A 19,763-nucleotide genomic window follows, 5' to 3' on the forward strand; every position below is an offset into this window, starting at 1 on the left:
GAGTGCTGCACGGAACGCCGGAATTAGCTTAAAGTGCTATTGAGGTGTCCACTAAACCACAGAGTTGGTAAAGCGTCTTTCCTTTCCTCCATATCAACGCAGTCTACAACGCTATGTCAGAGCGCATCAATGAACGCCGGAATTAGCAAAGTGCTATTGAGGTGTCCACTAAACCACAGAGTTGGTAAAGCGTCTTTCCTTTCCTCCATATCAACGCAGTCTACAACCCTATGTCAGAGCTCATCAATTAACGCCGGAATTAGCTTAAAGTGTCATTGAGGTGTCCACTAAACCACAGAGTTGGTAAGGCGCCTTTCCTTTCCTCGAAATGAACGCAGTCCCCTCTCTTACTGCCTGGTATCTGCGGCGCTCCGTGGCTACCGCCGGGACGGCGCCGACGAACCGACTTGGTAGCTGAGATCTCAGCTCGGTATGACGTCACAGACGCGAGCGCCTCCACGCGTCATCAAACTGGAGGCCGTCTAAAGGTAAAACGTGACTACCGCCGGGACCACGCTGAAGGCTCAAAACCTAGCGTAGTATTGCTTTCGCAATAAAAAAAAGATAGACTTTTTGAGTTACAATTTTCGGCATAGGTTTGCCTGCGGCACATAGTACATCACAATATACCTATAAGACGGGCTAACTAGCAGGCTGGTAAACTAATATTCAATAGATCAGTTTTTAACTATTACTGTTAGGTTCCCCAATTACTGCCAGGCGTGTAGCTCACCCTAAGCAACAACCACATCAGCTATTATAATTTCGAAAAAGCGGTTACCCTCCGCGCGGAGGCCCAATAAACTGTGACCATTTCGACGAGCTACATGCACTGGAAAGGTTGCTTCTTATGCAAGCTTCTAAAAAAGCATATATTATGGCACGATCTAGCCAGAATTTCTTGGGCACAGCGCCGAGGGTGACCCCACTTTTCGAAATTCTAAAAACTGCTATAGATATTACTCACGGTGGGCTACAGGCCTCTCAGTATTTAAGCAGCCCGACAGCAATAGTTAAAAAATTAACTATTCAGTATCAGTTAGCCAACTTGCTGGTTAGCACACCTTAGCTGGATTCCGATGTACTACAGCGCGGACAATAATATGCCAAAAAAGCGCTCTTGTAACTCAAACAGCCTATTTTTAAATATTTTGCAGTCTTAAGTAAAACATCTTGTTTATTTAGGCGTTGATCCTCCTCCAGACGGCCCGACCAGATCTTTTCCGCCGTTTCTTGTGCTTCTTTTCAATGCCGACAGATGGCCCAACGCGATATAGGCTTGTGAAGTCGCCGAGATGCTGCGGCCATACTGCATGCGTTGCGGTATCGTTCGGTGTCGCGGCGTGCACGTGTAGTTGTTCAAGTGCGCCAAGGCACACAGCGGCAGAATCTGCTGTCGTCACCGAGTCATTTAACTGTACTTCGTGTTCTCTTTGTTCGCACTGCATGAAAGGGCGGAACAGCAGCGAGGGCGACGTCCTGTGGTTCTGCGCAGCTCGTTATCGAAATTCGTTCACTGCAAGGTTTTTTCCGTTCGTACGCAGCACTGCTGAGAGATTAACTATAGCGCCTTTAAAGAACGGTCGCCCTCAGTGGGCACGCTTCCACGTTTGGGCAAAAGAGACTGCACCTTAATTTTAAAATAATGCTGTTCTGCCGACGGAAGATTTGCGGATATCATCATTTTTGTAGTGAAATCTTACAATATATGAGAAAAATGCGTTCATAAACGCTTTCCCGCCCAAAATGCTTTTCTTTAGAATTGCTCGGAATGTTAAAACTTTTTAAGAGTGTTTCCCAGAAACACTTCATATACACTTCTAGGATTTGCGCTTCATAATCGCGCCTCACAATGTGCCTATACAAGAGTTCTCAAGGCTCAGCTCAATTAACCAGAATGCAGGATGCAAACACGGATTTCGAAACACCGACATTCAGATGGAACACAGAGTTATGGATCTTCAATACAACCTTGCCATCTAAAAATTTCCAATCTCACTTCGCATTTGAGCCCACCTGGCTTTCCTGGAAGAGCATTGGGGTCAGCAGTAGCGGGGAGGCGACGCCAAGGCATGCCAGGAAGCGGGAATAGTGCCGACCACCGCTGTGCTGCTTGACAGTCATATCTCTGCACACAGATGATTGCAGAGTTTAACTCTAGATACTTGGACCGTGACGCCTAAACGAGCGGCCTGTGAAATTGTTTCTATTCGCAAGAGCAGCCACATGCTGGGATTTTCAGCTTGAACGATCAGTACGGCAGAGGCCTCCCTTCCCCTTTCGGAGCGAGTGTCCGTGCACCGAATTCCGAAACGCTGACGTGCTGTCTCTCAGACGCCTTTGGACGCTACGAAGCACGCATGGTTCCCTCAGCTATTATGCATTCTATCCTAAAGAAACCACAATTGACACCGCTTTCTTTGCTTCAAATTAGACTCGTGTGTTCACATTCTTCGCGACTGATCTGCACATCCTCCACTTGCAAATGAACTGCTCAAATTAATAGACTAAAATAAAGAAAGTTCTAATAATATAGGTAACTGCAGTCTAAGAAGCACATTCACTTTGCATAGACACACACGCACGGACGAACCCCACTTTTTTTTCTAAATATAACAGCTCCGTCACGCACACGCGCACCGAATACAAAGAGCGCAACCAAAAGACACGTGCCAAAGTCAAAGCTACAGCTGGCATACGCCGTAAGGATCACTTTATCGTATGGCAGAGAAAATGTCGTATTTCGATCTATACAAAATATTTGCCACATCGGTTGTGCGGTTTATGTCTTCGTAATGTCAGTGTGATTCAGAATAACGGTCTAAAGGGCGAGTTTGTGCATGATGAAATGAACGGCGGCGCAACAAGGACACTAACTGGAAAGGGACACCCACGAGCACATTACCAACCATGAATTGGTTGGTAGTGTGCGTATTTGGTGTCCCTTTCTTGATAGTGTCCTTGTTGCGCCGCCGTTCATTTAATCAGTGTGATTCCTGGACTCCAGTTGTGTTTCGAGTATGCGATGAACTCTCTTTTCGGCAACTAACAATTTTCAGGGGAGGGCGGCGAGGGAGGAGAATGCAGCACGTAATCTGCCGGTGTATTCGCTGGTCACCTGGTGAAGTGATGCCGGCCAAGGATAGACGCCATTCTCGAGGAAAAAGGTCCTTTACTCCGTCACGACAAACATGATGGACAAACAATACAGCCCTTTGAAACCAGCTACCGTGGTGCTTTTCCTCTCTTAACTCTTCCTCTACTGTAGATAATAACTTGACAATAAAAGCATAACCCTCAGCGTGGCATTCTCACAAGAGCCCCTCTGGAGATCCTAAACCTCACATCCTTGCAAACACAGAGTGCGTATGGGCCACGGAAATTGGACGAATCTCAAGGGATCAATTCTTTTGGCCCGCAAAGTGCTTACGCAGTTTACAACAAGCAACGAAAGCCGTCACAAAAGTATAAAATACTCTCCCGAAGGCTCTTACAGTGTGGGCGTTAAGGGGAAACGATTAAGGGCGCGACTTATTATTCGGTAGACACTTCGTGCTTCAAAGGCACTACTTAAACTTGGAGCTAGGCATCAGGCTACAGGTACACTAATGATCACTTCTGTATCTCAAAGGTCTGAATTATCAGCCCCTCAAAAAGCTCCCATTGGGGTTGAGGAATACCAGGCGCTCTTTAGTCTCAAGCAATTAATGAGAGAATGACCGCCTCAGGGGCAAACGCTGTTAGGCCTAGAGGTACGAAATTCAGACGCTTCCTGATTTAGGAAAAAACCACTTCGCAATGCAATTAGATTTTCGAAGCAGCCGCCGCAGTGGCTCAGTGGTTATGGTTCTCGGCTACTCACCCGAAAGGCGCGGGTTCGATCCCGGCCGCGGCTGTTGAATTTCTTTGGAGGAGAAATTCTAGAGGCCCGTTTTCTGTGCGATGCCAGTGCACGTTAAAGAACCCCAGGATATCGAAATTTCCGGAGCCGTTCACTACGGCGTCCCTCATAGCCTTGGACGCTTTAGGACGTTAAGCCCTATAAACCAAACCAACCAAGCCAGTTTTTCGAAGCCACTGCGTAGCCACTTACCTGTGAGGCGGAGCTTCCAGTAGGGTGACGTTGCAGATCTACAGGGGTACAGCTGCCGTAGATCCGAAGACGTGGAGTGAATGGGGCTTGTATGTTGACCGCCTTGCAGGTGCGGAACAGCTGCTTCGTGATAGCGGCTTGAGCGAGCTCGAGGAGGATGATGATGATGATGATGATGTCGTCCTCAGGCTGAATGGCCCAGCGCCGCCTCGCCTGCCTTGTCGTCTTCTTTCTCCACTGGCAATAGAATACCAGCTACACTTGTAATATTACTTTGTGGGCCGCCTATGGCTGCTTTTTGCCTATGGATGATCGGAACACATGGATAGTTTACTCTGGGTCTGCAAACTATATTTATGATTCTTTCCAACTTGCTGGCAGAAGCTCATCATCATTATAAGCCTGACTAAGCCCACTACAGGGCAAAGGCCCCTCCCATGCCTCTGCAATTAACCATACCCTTTGCCATCCACGGCCACCGTTTCCGCGCAGACTTCTTAATCTCATCCACCCACCTAACTTTCTGCCGCCCCCTGCTACGCTTCCCTCCTCTTGGAATCCTCTCTGTTACCTATAAGCATCAACGGTTACCTTGATTTCGCATTACATTCCCGGCCCAAGCTCATTTATTCCTCTTGATTTCGACTGGAATGTGGAACCTACAAGGATTCTACTGGCTGGCCAAAAATATTCTCAACGCTTCTATGACATCCAGCAATTAGTGCATTTCTTTAACGCAATCAACTTGTTTCACGAAGAGCCTTGTGCGACAACTTGCAAACTTACAACTGGGCGTCCATTTTTTTCCCGTTAGTAATCTTACGGGCGAAGGGTTCTGGGATTCCAAAAATGAACAAGTACGCCCGCACGTGCACCCATGTATGCCTGCCTTGCCAACTGTTCAACATTCGACTTTCTCGTTGCTCTTCGGTTTGCATCTGCGCCCATCATAAACTGTCGACAATGACCAGATTGATACAATCATGGCACATGAACACTATATGAGGGACATTCCTTTACCGGTTAGATGAGTTCACCACTTTCACCCCCCTCCCCCCCCCCTCCCACTCAAGGGAGTCCTAAAATTCGAATAGGAGCCCCACAGTTTCTGAGGAGTCATTTCATTTTCTATTACCTTTTGTCCCATTTCTTCTCGATTTCGACCACAATGTCACTAACCTGCCTCTGTTCCCTGACCCACTGTGCACTCTGCACACTCTGCAAGGAAGCATGAGCCAGCAAAAATGCACGCCCAAATCGAGTTTTCAAATTTATTTCTGGAGGCTCATACGGACTCTCTCATAGCCTTAGTGCACCAAAAGCGGGCAAGGACCATGTCGTCACGCCTGTGCGGACTTGGGCACCACTTCGGAGTCCCTGACGTCGTCGAGCATCAGGTACCGCCTGACTACTGTCCAGCAATCCCCCAGGTTGTCCAGCTGCGCAAGGCCGTCTTCCCGGGGGTGGCACTCCACTCGCTCCCTGACGACGCCGGCCAGCCTCATGAAGTCGTGCATGTCCCGGAAGCTCCTCAGGGCTTCCCGAACCAAACGTACGGCTTCGACCTCGCTGACAAGAGCCAGCTGTCTGATGCGTCCAGGCAGCTCGACATGTCCAGACACCCGTTCCAGAGCTTGGCCGCCGTACCTGCGGGCGTTGGAAAACGTGTTTGTTGTTTTTGGGTTTGCGGCGTGCAAGCGACAAGCGACAAGTGCTTTCATGCTATCTATGCCTGGGTGCACTCTTTTTTTAGTGCACTCTTTTGAGGCATTCTCATGCCTCAAAACAAATTCACGGGCTTTTCGCAGGCGCTTGATCGAGGCGACGTGGGAGTTGTGGAAACGCAAATACCGCGAACGCCTCGTCGTTAAACCCGACCTGTAAATGACTTATGTCTTGTCTTCATCGCCTCTAGGTCATTAGTGAATACAGAAATTTACAGAAACACTGCAGATTACTACACTGGAAAAAGGCTTACGCCGGGGACTTGCGGTTCAGAAACAAGGAGTTTAAAAACAAATTGTGCCCCAGAAGAGGACATATCACAACTGTCTTAAAAGCACGCAATCCGCATCTTTTTGGTGGAAGCATCGCTACCCACCCCCATGTGCGACGCCACATACGGTAATGGTGACTGCATGAAAGCATGAGCATAATATCGTGACTCCTTAAGCTAGCTGTCTTCGCGTGCTATACGCCTTGATAAGTCTGCAGGAGCGCCCGATTAAGTCCATGATGTTCGGAATTACTATTAAGGACGCCGGTAGTTCGGTGCCTCGAAAGTTGCCTAGTCTTCTTTTGTCCGGGAAGCGGTGGTTATTTAGGCGGAAGCATTACAGGGCTCATCAGGTACGAAACCCGTCGTTGTTATCGTTGACCGCTGAAGTGATCCCGAGAATTCGGTGTGACGTGACTATGGTCCCGGAGACTGGAAGAGACATCATGAGACCGGATGTGACGTCAACACCATACCGGACGTCACGTCATGAGACCGGGAGTGAAGTCAGCTAGACTCAAGTGAAGTGCCGAAAGTGATGTGGCTGCTCGATTAAAACGGAGCTTTATATATACGCGGATGTCATGCGATATTTCGTAAAGGCCTTCACCCTAAGGTACTTCCTCCCAAAGGACTTCACCGGAAGCGCTTTTGGGACATTAGTATTAGTTACGAACTAGTAAACACATAGTTCACACAAGCGCTTTCGCATTCACAGAACGTAAGCTTCCATATAAGTTTAAACAACACATTGCATGTTGCAACATAAGTTTTAATTGCTAAAAACGAGATTTTAGAAAACAATTTGAACAAAACTTGAAAAGACACGCTTGTATTTAAAGAGAAAAAATTGTTAAATATTTTCTGAAGTATGCAAAATGTTTGTTACTCTAATGGCCACCATCTGCAAAAAAAAAAATTATATCTTGAATAGTATTCTTGCTACAAAACAATAGCTGGAAACCTCATAGTTGTGCATCGGAAGGCGGCCGCCTGTGTTTGAGGCTGGTTTCCATCATCACCGATTAAAACTGAATCATTTTCAGCGCCTTGCAACATTTTCAGGCTCGTTGTTGCACAGGTCGTCGATTAAATCACTCGCAGATGAAACGGAGTCCAGAGATTTGCTATGTTTTAGAGCGCGTGGCGCGCATATGGAGGCGGCCAAGCGACTTTGATGGTAGCGCTTCTTTGGAGCACGTTGAAAAAGCGTCGTTTTTCAGGGGCAAAAAAAACTATATCGGAAACAAAACTTCAGGTCTCCGGCTAGAAGTCAGATGCGCATCGTGCCTCTAAGCAACGCGGGAGACACCGAAGTCGAGCGGCGAAGGCGTCATCTGCGGGTAACCTGACGGGCACTGAGCGCAGGTCCGCGCCTTCATTTCTTCGCAGCGCGTTAGAAAGTGCCCCCTCGCAGGACAAAAGACAGCTACATCGGAAACAAAACTTTGGTTCCTGGCCTACAAGCTACATCTGCAGCGTGGTCATTAGCAACGCAGAAGGTTCTGAAATCGAGGCATGAAATGGTCGTTAGCGGGCTAACGATGCTTAGTGGGCGCGGTAGGGAAAAAGTTGACGTGCACTGACTTCGCACAGTACACGGACCTCTTGGCGTTGCGCCTCTATACAAATGTGACCGCCGAGGCCGGGAGAATCGCATTAAAGGCATGCAGAACAAGGTATATAGATTTATTAAAACGCATATGAAAGACACGCACCATCATTAGTTCACTGAGGCGATCTGAACACCAGGAGAAATTAATTATGCAGCTGGTGGCATCGCTTAAAGATGTTTACATAGGATCATCAATATTCAAAGAAAAATACATCGTCTAGATGCCATATTCCTCATCGCGTCCAACGCGGAGGAAACACAGCTTGACAATCGTAGTACCACAGGGCCGAACGAAAACTTTCTTTTTTTCCCGAACAAGATATCCGAATAGAATAGGCTGCCGCGTGACGCGGCCTACTTTGACAAAGAGCGAGTCTTTATATGCTGCCATATCTATTTTTACAAGCGCAGTGTGCGTCCTTCCTCACTGGAAGGTTTTTCTTTTTTTTTCGAGGGGGGGGGGTGGGGGGACACTATTTGTTCGAGCTCATTCTGTGCTTACTTTTTTGTTCACTTTCTTGCATGCTAATGTACATTGATGTATGCTTGTACCACTTCAGCCTTGTCTACCAAAAGGGCGGCTGGCTGTTTTTAATAAAATAAATAAATATAAAGCGGCAGACATTACTTTTCTCCTCTCTTATCTCAAGCGCCTCATAGACCACATGCCTTCTGCAGCAAATTAATAACTGTAGAAGTGGTAGTGCTCTTTTATTTTAAGATATAAAAATAATAGGAAGTAATAGATTTTTGCTAGCCCCGGAATCTGTCATCGCTACGGGAAGCACCTGAGCTGGGGCAGCGGAAATAGAAGGATAGCAGGCAGAGTGGAAAAATGAAATGAAAGAGGTGAGGGGGCAAGTAGAAAATGAAAGGGGCGAGAGGTACACTGTACAAGTAATCTATTTACACCATGATCTATGTACAGGTCGGACACGTGTGATATTCGTAACCAAAGTGGAATAACAGCACGTCAAATTAAGAGCAAGAAATCAAAAGCGCCCACAAAGCCTAAAAGTGTAGGATCCATCTCATAGATATAGCGATATTTTTAGTTTCAAAGGAAGGGTAAGAAACCAAAAATATCGCCATATGTATAAGCTGGACTGTAAACTTTGAGGCTTTATGGGCGCTTTCAGCAGGCATGAGCCCATATGGGTTCTGTGGACCCTCAAACCTGGACTATGCAGTTACCAAGCCATACATTGCTTTTGACACCTGTGCTCACTTGTTCCGTAGAACGCCGCTTGCAAATTCAGCAGCTCGCGCGACCAGGTCAGAATTCCGGCGGGCCGTGTCTCGAACCATGAACCACTGGTTGCTCAGGTCGACGCCTCCAGCCAGGCTCACGTTGAGCATGACGTAGTTATCTTCGATTCCGGCGTGCAAAGTTCCAATGAAGGCGCTGTAGTTCGCGAGAGGCTGCGTCGACAAATCCAGGCTGTGGATGTTGTGGCTAGTCTTGAAAACGCGGGCAAGAGCCTGCAGGTTTCTCTCATCGATGTTTCCAGAGGAAATGGAAAGTTGCCTAAGAGTCACGTTTAGAGATAGCGACTGAATAACCTCCCTCCAAAATTCTTCCATATTAAAATACCCGTCTCCTGCCAAGCCCACGATGTGAAGATGCAGGCTCGTAAGCGCACGCGAAGTTCTGATACAGGAGGAGACCGCTGAACTGGTCGCTCTGTCTAGGTGGCGATGCCAGATGACTAGTTTTGCCGAGGTGATGTAGGCCAGCGTAGGGGAGTGCTGCGCAATTTCTAAAAACGCGTGCTGGTCATTTCCATCCGTCAGAAACCCATAAAACTGCCATGATTCGTCCCGTCGTCTGTGTTCGTAGAATAGAGAGGTCCTAAAGCAAACCTTTGGCCCTGCTCCGCTTTCGGTGACCATTTTCTGCATCTCTCGCAGCCGGTTGTACGACTCAGGAAACACTTCGGGATTACCGAACTCGATGGTTATCTTCAGAGAAGCCTCGGATGTCAAATACATGAGAAACGTTCTCCACTTAGATCCACTCCAAGCATCGATGGGAAGCGTGAATTCATGAAGCGTGCAGCTGTCAGCGCTTCAAACCAGCTGTCAAACAAAACGCGACGTCTTAATCGATAGTGTCCTTTCACGCCCTGTAGATTGAAGCAACGTAGAACATGATTGCGTTCTATAACTGTTCTTACTGCCAAAGAAATTTCCTCGTCGACCACAACATCGTGTAGAGTCACACAAGTGAGGGTCGTGTTTTTCTGGAGGCAATCCAGGAGAGGCAGGGCGGCTTTTTTTTTAACTCGCTCCTCTCCGACTACGCTCAAAGATGTTAAGGTGGTGTTGCAGAGCAGGTACTCCTGAAACATTTCTCGCTGAATGCTCGGGGCATTGTTCAAAACCGATGCGCACAGTGACAGCTTTTTGAGCTCGCTGATTTTCATGATGGCTGGCAAAAGAACCATGGGATCGCGGTCCGACACATATACGGAAGATATGTCAAGAACCGTCAGGCAAGCCATCCGCCTCAGCAGGATCGACAGCGGATACAGGAAATGTGCAAGAGATTCCAACGACGGGTTGAACACAAGTTCATCCACGGGCCGTAGAGAGGGTAAAATATCTAGACACGTTTCGGCAATGCTGTTGCCCCAGGTTATCTTCAACCTGTTCAAGAATGCGTTTCTTCGGAGGGCTTCGAAAACAATTCTCGTGTGCGCGCCAAAGACGTCTCCATTTATCTCGACTGCCGCTACACACTTATGTATCTTCAAAAGGCAGTGCACGAAGGTGGCTCTTCGTCGCAACAAATCTTCGTCGGGGTTCACCCGGAGCGATTCTGAGGTGTCCACCAAGGAAAGGAGCGTGCTTCGTTTCGGGTGCTGACGCAGCTCCAAGCACACCTGCGACAGAAACTCGTTCAAAAGTGGAAGATGGCGGAAGATATGACAAGTCTGACTTGTTCCCATTGTGCATGGTGCCTTGCAGTGAATAATGGCCGCTGTGAAAGGGCTCCGGACGCCTTCTAAGCTGGCCAAGAGAACGCCGAGCTGATCATCTGGCTGAGGCCCTACGGGCGGTACCACGTCGCCTGCAGCTCCTTCGCCAATGGGCCTCTCTCTGCGCAAGAAAAAGCAAGGTGTTAATTTTAAGGAGTGAAAAATAATTGGCGCTAAGCGAGCAGTCTAGGGGTCGTTAACACCAGATAGTGTCTATTTGGCCTACTTTATAGTCCACCGAAGGGTGGCAGAAGACCGCGTGGTTCAAAAAAATATGACGGGTTGTCTGGAGTGGTTAAGCCAAACATGAATTTGGCGCGCGCGAGCACTTCGGTACCCAGTTCTGTGTCGGTTACTGTTCGAGGCTCGGTAACATCAAGTGGGCTGCAATGATCGGCGATATTGGTGAGTGAGGGCCTTATACTATCCAACTAAAACTGGTGGGGACAATTAAGATCTGCCTTCAGGTCATGACGAGATAGCATTAATGCCCATATATGTGGAATTGGTGAATTGATTAATCAATCAATTAAGAAAGCAAGCAATAAATTAGGTATTTTACTTTCGTCAGAAAAGGATCAGGGTTGATTATGGCAAAAAGTGAAAACAATTCCGCACGGGATGCCTGAGCCCCCTGTTCGAAACAAAAGCACAAAACTTGTGCATTTAGGATAGATATACATACTGTAAATTTCTCTGCACAAACGAGCCATCAAGAAACATATCAAATGTGGAAGTCAGTAAATCACAAATATAAGAGAAAAAGGACAACTTCAGGCGATAATTCTTAGATACTCCTGAGAGATCTACATTCGTAGTACCTCCGGGGATCCTCATACCTCTCTTGGTTCGGCGGTGTAGCAGTTAAGCGATGCGCCATTGTCCTTGGATTAATGATGCTGCCGCTAGGGCGGGGGGGGGGGGGGGGGGTGTTGTGAGACCGAGCTTGGGGCGTACACTGGCTAGTCATTAGTTTTCTGCAGATTAACTTTCACACCATCGATTCTACATTGCCTGCCTAAGTCATTGATCGTGCTTTGTAATTCGCCTCCTGAGTTGCTTAGCAAAAGAATGTTTTCAACGAACCGCATATTAAGATATTCTCATTTAACTTCTATCCCCAACTTTTTCTACTCCAGATCTGTGAATACCGCGTGTAAAAACCCGTTGAATAGTACTGGAGAGATCGAGTCTCTCCCTTCTAGACAGCCTTTCTTACTGAGATTTCATTACTTTCTTTATGAAGGGATATGGTGGAGGCCGCAGCTGTTGATAATTTACTCCAGTAAGTGCCATCATAGGCGTGTTTTGCCTCGACAATGTGGTGACATTCCTCGAGGTTTACGTCATAGGTAGCAGCGACCAATGCAGAAGGCCCAAATAAAACGAACAGGAAATAAAATGTATAGGCTGCTCCACTTCTAAGGTGAACACCCATGTGCCCTATTTTGAATACTTATCTAAAAAGCATGTAAACACATTTAGAGGAGCTGCAGTTGTACAACGCTTCTTGCAAGTGTGCAGTAACGTGTGCATTATTCTTATCTTAGGCAATGCGGTGCTAATATTTAACTTCTTCATGCACCCTTGTGTTGAACCTAAGCGTGGGCGACGCTGTACAAAATACAGCTCAGCTCTTCTGACGCGAGAACATTAGTACCCCCATGTCGAAAAAATTGTCCGGCGTCGGCGCTGGCAGCAGTTTGAAGCCTCGGCCGCTCTGGCAACTTAGGTGGGCCTCCTAGGTCATGTGACCTTGTGGTGTCATCACCACCTGCCCACCGAATTTTCTGGAAACTGACCACCGTGGCAGGTGAAAGCTAAATTAATGATTTGCCGAAAGCGGTTGCCTGGGTAGCACAAGCCCCACCGGTGGCAGCACCTGCCATTGCAGGGCAGTGGCGCGTCGCTTAACCGCTGCACCTTTGCGCCAGAAGTGGGGTGAGGACTCCCATGGATCTATGAATGCAAAGTAGAGAATTACCAATTCAGCATATATGGACATTAGTCCATTAATGCTATTGCGTAATCCCCATAAGGCTGAATTTTAGTGTCCGCTCCAGTTTTTTGCTTGAAACGATCGCACTAGAATGAGCTGGCACTAGCATGCCCAGCTCAATCAGTCAAGCATGCCTAGTGTCAGCATTAAGTCTCTCAGTAACTCTCTTTTGCTTTTGCTTTGGCTTTTGCTTCGAAAAGCCTCCCTGCACATTGCAAATAACGACAATTTCTATACTCCATAATATTAAGGTTGCAGCCAATTCGTAGAAAGGTCCCTGAGACCGCCATCTTTTGTCCGCTGCAAGGAAGGATTGCTGGTGTTTTCATACACACGGTATCGCACGCCCCACAGGCACGCTGTAATGGCCCTTTCATACGTGTGCAAGCAATGTAAGAACACCTACACTGGACAGTTCAGAAAGAAGGAGATAGGGCTTGGTGGCCACTTCCTTAATGTTTTCGCCGATTGCAAGGAAAAGTCGTACAACTGACATGGAAAAACCAGGAAGCGCCAATTTGAAAGGTTTATAGAGGTTTCCAACAATGCTTCCTAGGCTTAGCTATATGATAGCTTGACTGTTCTCGATACACGGTGCTAGCGCTTGAAGGTGAACCTACCAACAGCCTGTATCTGCACGCAACAAATCCTAAAGCAGGTTTTGTTCATCTGCCTGCATATTATGGCTAGGTGCACAGACATAACTCACTCAGATTTCGCGGGCTGCGGCAGGCCGGTTATTACATCCCTGCAGGTGGCTTATTTTTTGGGAGGGTCGAAACTAAAAGATCACACTGAATGGGCAGCCTTTTAAGCAAAAGAAACTCTTCGGCTATTGTGAACACAATGCGCATTGATCGCAGCCTACAAGGCGCAGGTGTTCGCAGTCTGATTGTTCCGGAAAACAGGACTATATTGCGCTCCTGCAGCCACAGTGCGACTTGATATGAGGCAACGCAACTCCCTCCACATTTGACCGCCAAGTTGGCATGTAGCCATGGATAGCCAACGCAGGCACGTCAAGCAGCAGACGTCACCCGAATAACAGCTACTACGAGGGTGCAGCTTCGAAACTACGTCCACATCCTAAAAAACGCACCTGTCACGCTTGTCTTGTGGCTCACACCAGCTGGTGCGTCCAGCCATGGTCAGAAATCCGGAGACAGACTTCTTCTTGGTCTTAAATTGAAGCGCCCAGATGGTCAACGTAGGAGGTGTATGGCTGCAGACACACGATCAGACAGTACACCACTAACTTAACGTTGCAACGGTTGTTGCAAATAAAAATTCGTATCGCAAAATTCCTCGTTAGTTGCACTCCCCTCAAAATAAATTCTCTAAACAGCTCTATAAACACGCAAACCGAGATATTAATGGCTGATGCCTGTGGTCGACGAGGCCAATTTAGGTTTTTGTGTAGTGTGTAGCTTTCATGCGGTGCATCTTTGATGTGATTGTGAATAAATAGCACGGTTGAACGTCACTGCTGATGGTGTTCGATTATCCTCTCTTGTCTTTTTTTGGAGTGCGGGAACTGGAGTGCAGGCAATGAGCAGGCATGGAGGCATTGTGCTGCCGGGGTATGGAAGAGGCGCACGTCAAGGATGTACAGTAAAATAACCTACCGGCAGCACCATACCAGCAGACCTCTAAAGAAAAGATGATAAAATACCCATAAGGAAAGGTGACAGGCAAGGCAACGATCTCCACATCATCATTCATCATACGCTTAAGATGTCTTCAGCTTGTCGGACTGAGAAGTTTGGAGTCATAAGTAAGAATAATCAAAGACCAATTACGAAGGGTATCAGGCAAGGAGGCCATTTCCAAGCCAGTATTCATAGCATGTGTACAAATGATTTGATGTCTGTGGGTCCGGTCAAAATTACTTCGAGATATCCACTTCACATTCAAACAAGCCTCGAACTTTCAGCCAAAATAGCTTAGAACACAGGCCTCAACCCACCTCACAGCTGTATGCAAACCTGGGATCGCCCTAGGTTTCTAAGAGCCAGCTTTCTCGATATCCTTTAGATTACGCACCGTTACAAGGGTTACAAGAAGGAATCTGCCACACGCGAGAACCGCACTTTTCTGCAATACCACACTTGTGGTCCTCTCGCACTCGAAACTTCCATTTGTGGATCAGAAAGTTATCCTCAAATGCCGGCTGCTGCGGACATGAAGAAAGGACAACTGCAAATCGCTTGGCGTTTTTGATTCCACACAAACGGCTATCTCCCGCAGCCTTTTCTGTAGAATGCGCGTTGATCACGCTGCAGAGACTACGTCTTATGAATGGGCCACAATTGGTGACCTAGGCGGCGGTGGTGAAAAGCTTTTATTAGGACGGAAGCCTTTAATGCCTCATCGTTGTAAGCGGCAGTTGTCGAAAGAAATGTCACGCTTTTTAATTGGTCGAAACGGTCGTGACGTCACAGTGCGCGAATTTTCAAACGGGGTCAATTGTACTTTGCCTAGTAATCATGAAACAATTAAAGGGATCGTATAGTGTTGCTCCGAGTAAATGAGACTGAGTTTACTTAATTGCCTATTACCCAGGTAACCTAATTAATCCTTCCAGTCAGGCCAGATAAATAAATAAACCGAGTAATAAAGTGGTCGAGTTCGGGAGTCGAACCCCGGTCTCCGAAGTGCGAGACGAGCACGCTCCGCCATGCCAGCTCGGTGGTTTGGAATGAACAAAGGCGCGTCTAGTGAGTACGGTGTCTTCGTTCACTCCCATCTTGCTCCCCGTTACGGCGAGGTTCAGGTGTACACCGAGATATGCGAACAGATACATTTCCTTTCCTCAAAAACCAATTTACCGACGAGAAAGGCGTAGAACCGAACGGACGATGGCGTTCTGTGGACTCCCTGGCAGCGTTGCAAGACGCTTTCGCGTTTCACTCTTACAGGCGAAGCCTAACATCTTAACAACGCATCAATGACACAAGCAGCAATGCTGTGCTTAAGGCTTCCGCCTCACCGCACTTTAGGTCAACAAAGTGCCCTCTTGAATTTTGTACTGTAAGGAGAGCTGTGGACCCCCTTGTGGGGATCCACATACTAAGTGGTGTCCCTAGTGCGGGACCCCATTGGTCGATGCCGCCATCCTGGCTCTCTGCACAAAGGCCCTTTGGCCTGTAAGGTCTGAGCAGCCAAGCGGGGCTGCCTCCCAGTCCTCTAGACTATGGTTGCCATTGAACTGAATGGTGACCCGGTACCTGAGGTTGGAACCCTCCGTGTATTGGGCCTGCACATCCAGAACGATGGCAAAAACACCACCACCCTCAAGAAACTCAAGCAGGTTGTAGGCGCGATATCGCACCTCATCCGCAGGGTTTCTGGACGTCATAGAGGCATGAAGGAGCGCGACCTATGTCGCCTCATTCATGCCTTTGTCCTCAGCCGTGTGCTGTACACTACCCCATACTTACACCTATCCAAATATGACATAAACGCTTTGGATGCTTTGATTCGCAAGGCATTCAAGGTAGCACTTCACCTTCCCCTCAACACACCCACAGACAGATTACTAGGCCTGGGCCTCCCCAATACGATCGGGGAACTGGTGGAGGCCCACCGACAGGCCCAATACATCAGGCTCACACAAACCTCCACAGGTCGGTATATCCTGGACACCCTCGGAATCAAAATACCGGCCAACGACCTAACCCTTTTCGCCATTCCACGATCCCTTCACCGAGAGCTCCTCATCAGGCAGCTCCCGAGGAATATGCACCCGTCCCACAATGAGCAGCGCCGCAGAGCCCGTGCGAAGGCACTCCATCGAGCGTACGGCCCCCAGCCGGACGCCGTGTGGGTGGACGCTGCCTGCACGGGTGATGAAGCGACAGCAGGTGTGGTGGACTCCTCTTTATCCGCCCTCCTCACACTACCTCTCCCTCCAGACACGTCCCCAGAGGCTGCAGAGGAAGCCGCCATTGCCCTTGCTATATCCCGCACGGAAGCCCGGTACATTTTATCCGATTCTAAAACTGCGATTATAAATTTTGCTCGAGGCCGAGTCCATGTCCCTGCTTTTCGCATACTGGACTCGCCCGATGCCCCCCCGCCCCGCCAAGTGGAGCTGATATGGGTGCCCGCGCATTCCGGGAATCCCGGAAACGAGGCCGCCAACCTTTTAGCCCGAGGTTCTTTAAACCGGGCTCAGGTGGCCTCTGATCGGGGATTCACGAAGGATCGCATGCACTCATTCAGTGAGCTCACCCAGGCATACAGAGCCTCTCGCCAGCTCTACCCCCGCCCCACCCCTCCCTAGATAACAGACACGCAACACTCTGGCGCAGATTACAAACACATACTCTCCCCTCGCCCCTTACCCTAACCCACTATCATCCCTCCTTCCCCACTCCTGCTTGCGCCCTATGCCCAGAACCCTTCGCTTCTTCCCTCCACATCCTTTCCCTCTGCCCGGCGGACCCTCCCCCGCGGGACCTAGAGAACCTCAAGACCTGGGAGGACTGGGAGACCCTGCTGCGCTCGGAGGACCCGGCCGTGCAGACCATCGCCACCGGCCGTGCTGCCAGTGTTATGGACCTTCGGAACATAAACACTTGAGTGCAGTGGGGTCGTGCGGGGACCCTGGGGCGTGCCCCGAATTCCTCTGTAAATAAAGTTTTCTCTCTCTCTCTCTTGAGGTTGGTAAATTGGTAAATTGATTTTTGAGGAAAGGAAATGGCGTAGTATCTGTCTCACATATCTCGGCGGACACCTGAACCGCGCCGTAAGGGAAGGGAGGAAGGTGGCCGCGTTTCGGTGGAGGCGAAACGCAAGAGGCGCCCGTGTGCTGTGCGATGTCAGTGCACGTTAAAGATCCCCAGGTGGTCGAAATTATTCCGGAGACCTCCACTACGGCACCTCTTTCTTCCTTTCTTCTTTCACTTCCACCTTTCTACCTTCCCTTACGGCGCGGTTCAGGTGTCCGCCGAGATATCTGAGACAGATACTGCGCCATTTCCTTTCCTCAAAAGCCAATTTACAATTTACAAGGTGGGAGTGAAAGAAGAAAGAGAGAAAGAGGTGCCTTAGTGGAGGCCTCCTGAATAATTTCGACCACCTGGGGATTTTTAACGCGCACTGGCATCGCACAGCACACGGGCGCCTCTTGCGTTTCGCCTCCATCGAAACGCGGCCGCCGCGGTCGGATTGGGGCGCGTTTACAGACATCTGCTTATACTCAGGACAGGACAGCCTTGTGCACTTACCTCCAGCGTCTGTTGCAGCCGCTGTCTGGTTGTTAAGGGACACAGAAGTAGTCTGGGTTCCGTCTCAGCGATGGTGGGTCCCGTCGCGAATGATCGGTCCCCGACTGGTGATTCCTGCCGTCTTCTCGTATACTCCTCGACAAACGGAGAAGATTGCTCTCGTCGGGAAAATGAGAAGAGGGCTCGAGCTGCCACCTTTGCCACGTCTGCCCCAGAATCAGGGCCGCCGCAGCGTGCGTTCGGTGCACAAGAAGATGATGATGATAATGATGTCCTCAGGCTTAATGGCACAGATGCTCGTGCATCGGGTCCTTCTTCTTCTTCTTCTTCTCCACATGAAAATGACACATACCCACGCGGCGCGATTGGCCAAGGTACGGTGGTGAATGCCAAAGAGGTATATGTGCGGGGAAAAAAATACCGGACCCGCGAAGCTCAGGTCCGGTCCCTCCACTTTTACATCTTTTATCCGCTTCTCAAGATCGTGTCGTAGTCTTGCGGAGAAATCTTTGGGTCTGACATTTTGGTTCTCTTCCCAGCGCTTCTCATTTTGAGAAGCAAGGTTGGGTTAGCACAAGAATAGCCAGTCCTTTAACAGTTCTATTCTTCCGCAGTTTTGGCTGCCCCATACCTCGACACTCTGTCATGCTTTTCAAAAAATTACCGACGATTACGTTACTTCCTAATGCGAAATTTAAGCGCAGCAAATAAGCTGTTTCACCTTTTCGATAGATTGAGGCAAAGAAATTGAGCAACACATGTATGCGCTATCACAGAATTTTTTTTTTTTTTCACACGTATTCGCAATTTCGGCTCGGGCGGTGCACATATACAGATCCGCCGCCACCGATCTGGCTCTCTGATTGCCACCGCACAGGGGTTGCATTGGAGGAGGAGCGAAGAAAGGAATTAAGTTCGAGCCGGCGCTTTGACAACCGGAGACTCGCAGGAAGAGGGGGGAAGGGGGCGGCGTGTACACCCAGCGGCAAACGATGGGGGCAGAAGCGCGCGCAGCAAGCGGACAACACGATAAAGGGAGGAGGGAAGAGATAGCAGCGACTGACTGATGCCGCTGACGCCGATAGCGCTGGGGGGATGAAAGGGGGGCGGAGCTGGTTACGAGGCCGACGACAACGCCGACGCCGACGACGACGCGAAACCCAGGAACGGACGCCAAAGAGCTGCGCTCTAAAAAAAACAATTATGGAGAGAATTTATGCCTGCATATGTGCTGTGAATACAAACGCATGCACTTGGGGTGTTCGGCTGTGGCGGTGGCGTACTACTGTAACATGGTGGCCAGCAAAGCTGATCTGTTCGCAGCGCCCGAATGGAAGTTGATGAAGACAACGATACACAAACCCAGCGCCAATCCCCCGCCGTGGGTATGTGCCATTCAGCCCGAGGACATCATCATCATCATCATTGAGTGTAGCGCCAAGCTAGGCTAATTGGTAGATGTTTATCTTGGAAATGAGCTAACTGGAGTAGGAAACACGGACAACTGAAGCAGTAGTGGACAAGACGCGCGAAGGCTCACAACTGAAATTTACTCGATGAAAGATGTCATATATACAGTGAACAAAAATTTGGCGGTGGCTCAGCTGTGGTTAAGCCTGGATATACAAGCGAAAAGGTTCAATTACGCTTGGTTTGACGTTATGGCTGTCGCAGTTCGTGCGCAACGCACTGAGAGCACCACGATAACAGTGAAGGCGTTCGGCCGTCCACACACTGCCTGTACGGAGGTGGAGGAGGAGACGCGTGAGTAGTGAATACGATGCTTTCTTTGAAGGTTGTTTTAGAGACATGTACTGTGGTGTCCATTCCTTTCGGGTGTACACCAAG

At 48.9% G+C, this 19,763-nt stretch overlaps 1 pseudogene across 1 annotated transcript; it reads right to left on the bottom strand.

Annotated features, from left to right (window-relative positions):
• Nucleotides 1-5,350: 5,350 nt before the first annotated feature.
• On the bottom strand, nt 5,351-18,151 carry LOC149347320 (uncharacterized; annotated as a pseudogene). The gene is made up of 4 exons (XR_016292128.1): nt 17,916-18,151; nt 13,784-13,906; nt 8,933-10,806; nt 5,351-5,740 (listed from the first exon to the last, which is right to left on the bottom strand). The product of XR_016292128.1 is annotated as an uncharacterized LOC149347320 (transcript).
• Nucleotides 18,152-19,763: the final 1,612 nt, after the last annotated feature.

Source organism: Amblyomma mixtum, chromosome 4, assembly GCF_055824585.1.
Source record: "Amblyomma mixtum isolate Tamu chromosome 4, ASM5582458v1, whole genome shotgun sequence".
NCBI lineage: Eukaryota > Metazoa > Arthropoda > Arachnida > Ixodida > Ixodidae > Amblyomma > Amblyomma mixtum.